Here is a 3,856-nt window from a genome sequence, read left to right on the forward strand (position 1 = left end):
AGAGAAAAGTTGGCAGAAACACATTCCAAAGGTGAAAATTTTCCCTAAGGTGGATCAGCGCAGGTCAAAGAGGCCCTAACTGCGCTGCAAAGCACTGTCTCTCACTCAAGGGTGCTTTGTAGAGCACTGTCCCCTAACCAAGCCTGCATTGATTCTTGAGAGGCCACTCCAAGAGTCATCTAACCTCAATTTTTGACCAAAATTCAATGCAAAAGAGCTGAAATACAGTCAATGAACACAAGTAGGGTCTACAAGTATGTCTTAGAATGTGAATAAGCTACTAGGAAGGATGATCTTCCCCAGCGGAGTCGCCAATTTGTTTCGGAGAATTTGGTATCTAGGAATAAATACTAATTCCTTAGATAAGTAGCCATATCTAGAACAACAATTTAAAGTGTTTTAGTCTTTTCCTATAAGCAATAGATAAGATGAGAAGATGAAAAGATCTACTTGTAGTTCCGCTTTCCTCTTGTCTCCCTTGTATTGATCCTGTCGCTCCTTCCTGTACTTAATACGCTTGAGAAGTACCTGTGAACACAACAGAAAACAAAGAATCGATCAAAGCAAAAGATCTATTGAATATAAGTGAATGGAATCAGATACATTTCACACATATAAGCATTATAAAACAATACAAACATATGGGAGAAAGGTTCAAACAATTTATTGAATAAAAAAAGGAATTACAACCATTCATGTCTAATTCAAAGCCATTCCTCCAGCTTGGATCCCATCCACATCACATCAAAAGCATGACAAACTTGTAGCATTACAATACTTGCTTCAAAGCCAAATTTCATAGCAACATTATCTCCTTACAATTCAACATAATCCAGTCCCTGATCACTTAGATGAGTGGTCAATTTATAGGAAGATGAAGGAGGTTTTGTCATAAATGGTGGCATTGAATGGCCTTCCATACTTAGAATTAGTTCCATGGAGGAAGGGATGAGAGGATAGGATGCACCTTAACTCATTCCTCGTCCATTTTCGAGCTCATAGGAGTTGATAAGTGAGGGAACTTTCTAGATGACTCCAAAAGATAAGAATAATCCCCAAACCCTATGTGAATTTCTCTCAATCTCGCCCAACGCAGGTGAAAAGAAGCTTAAGTGCTCTGTAGAACACCCTAGCATGGACTTAATTGCTCTGCAGTGCACCCTTACATGGGCCTACCTGCGCTGGTCCCTCTAGAGGCTATTTCTGGATGTCTTCAAGTCATGAAACTGTCTGGGAAGGAGGCATTCAAAAGGGTGACTTGTTTAGGGCATGTAGCAACTGAAATTAGGGTTTGATGAGCCCTAAAACATTGATCTGGATGATGGGAGTGATGTGCCCAAATGAATCTGTAACATCCAGCAGGTAGTGGTGTAGCCGGGAAGCAGTTCCGGTGAGTAGAACAGAGAATTTGTTGAGCAGATTTGGGCATAGTAATTTTGTAGCAATAATTGCAGAAGCAGATCAACGCTGTGTGGAAGAGAAAAGCGCAGAGTAGAGTAATTTCCAAAATTTCTCAAAGGGTTCCTAGATTCAGTTTTATGGAGGAAATCCTTGATTTCCAGTTGTAGGGGGCAGTAACAGCTAGTAGAACTACACATTTCAAGAGGGAGTATGAGTAACAGAGCCGGTAATTGAGAAGAAAAGGAGGATATTTGTGTTTATTATCCCAGTTGTGAGTTTTTTAGAAAATGGCCTCAGCAGGACTTCAAGATCAAGATAGGCTAGATGGAGCCTCGAATTATAATATCTGGAAAGCCAGGATGACTTTCTTGCTAGATGAGCATGGTCTGAAGATGTATGCAGAGAGAGTTTATTCTGTATCGATAAACCTGCAACAACTAGAGAACTACAATAAGGAGATGGCTAAGGCGAAGCAGTTGATCCTCGATGGAGTTCGAGATCATGGAGTCCCACACATAGCGGCCAAGACTATGACCAAAGAAATGTGGGATGCTGTCATATCACTCTACCAAAATCCTTCCGAGAATTAGAAGATGTGCCTAAAGGAGAAAGCCGAGAACCACTAGGATACAGAAGGGAGAAGGAGTTATTCCCTACCTCATTAGGATTCAGGACACCGGGATTCAGGATGTCCGGAATGAGCTTGCCGTAGTTCGAGAGACACCTTAAGACAACAAACTGGTGTGTGTAGCTATAAATGGTTTCACCGAGGAATGGGTTACTTTCGTCCAAGGTATCACTGGAAGAGATCAACTGCTAAGTTGGGATCAATTGTGGGTAGATTTCACGCAAGAGGAGATGAGACTTGCTCTATTCAAGAGTAGTCTCAGTGGCAACAACAGAGGATCGAAGAGTGTGAAGGAGGAAAATGTAGCCTTTGCATCAAAGGAAAAGGCAAAGAAAGGTCCCAGTCAAGGACAAGGCTCACAGGGAGGAGAAAAGAAAATGAAGGATCTGTTGAAGATTAAGTGCTTCACATGTGGTGAGGTTGGTCACTACAGTACCAAGTGTTCACAAAGGAAAATGGACAAGAAGGAGAAGTAGGAGCAGGCATCAACTTTGATGAAGATAGATAATTGTCTTCCAGGTTGGAGGATGAATTCACACAGTATGCAACTATACCTCCAAGAGAGAGGCGAGGAGACATTGAGATCTAGATCCCAGAGTTGCAAAGATTTGGGTATGGTCCAAGGAAGACTGCATCATACAGGTGTTTCTTCTTGGATCATTACCCTTGCTACAGGGGCCCACAATATTCAATAGTAGATGGATCAATGTCAGATGGTGCAGTCAGTCCTTGAGAGATAGTTGTAGTCAAATGCTGAGGGGCGCAAAGAAATTGCAGCGTAGACAGTTACTCAGTGGATAGTGCAGCGTAGATAGTTACTTAGTGGATAGTGCAGAGGCTAGTAGCTGTCAGAGACTCGAGAGATAGATGCAGAGCTATCAAAGAGACATAATTGATTCACAATTTACTTCTTTGTTGTAGTAGTTACAATAGCAGCAAGAACTTGAGATCAGTTGCAACATAGTGCAAAGTTGGCATCAATACAAGGTGTATAGTGCAGTGTCAGCAACAACACAGACGCAAGGTAGTTAAACTATAGAGTGGCAGATGACTCAAAGTTGTGCAGTAGGTTGGTGGGAAGTGGCAGGTTGTCACAGTTGTCAGACATCAACAACATGTATGGGAGGATGTTATGAGATAGTAGAACACATTCCTCGCTAAGAGGCAATGTTAATTTTTGTAGCATCGGACATGTGTTCTAGTCTTGACTTTAGTCAAAGAGGCTAAGAAACACTAGAGCTCCAGAACCCAAAAATATTTTTAGGAGAAAACACCTAGAGATGGCTCAATTAAGTTAATTAGTCAATAATTAAATATTTCCTAAGTCTAACTTAGGAAAAGTGATTAATTAACAAGAATTAATTGAGAAAGGTGAGATTTCTCTAAAAACTCACATGGATTGACTCAAAGATGATCTTAGCTGTTGATGAGGATTTAATCATGGTTGTTGGTGAGCCAACGAGAGATTATAAGAGGAGGTCGATGGGGTTGGAGCAAGACACACTTGAGAAGTCAATGTCCTTGGCAGATCGAGTTATCCATCAACAACAACTGAGCAAGGAAGAATAGTTCGAGCCAGAGGGGAAGCAGAATCAGTGAAGGGCAGAGTTAGTGATTTCAGAGGAGATTCAAGTTCCAGAGAGGCAACAATAAGTGACAGAAGTATTACACATTGAAGCAACACAATGGTTGCACAATAGCTTCAGTGAGTAGTTCGATTTAGTTGAGAGAGAGGTCGGGATAATTTTCCAGAGGGGCGGAGAGTCACTTTCAACAACAAAGACATGTAAGACAACTTGATTAGAGACTGAATAGAGGCACATGTGT

The sequence above is a fragment of the Pinus tabuliformis genome, chromosome X, assembly GCF_031772625.1.
Source record: "Pinus tabuliformis cultivar Carrire ecotype Pingquan chromosome X, CPIR1, whole genome shotgun sequence".
Classification (NCBI taxonomy): domain Eukaryota; kingdom Viridiplantae; phylum Streptophyta; class Pinopsida; order Pinales; family Pinaceae; genus Pinus; species Pinus tabuliformis.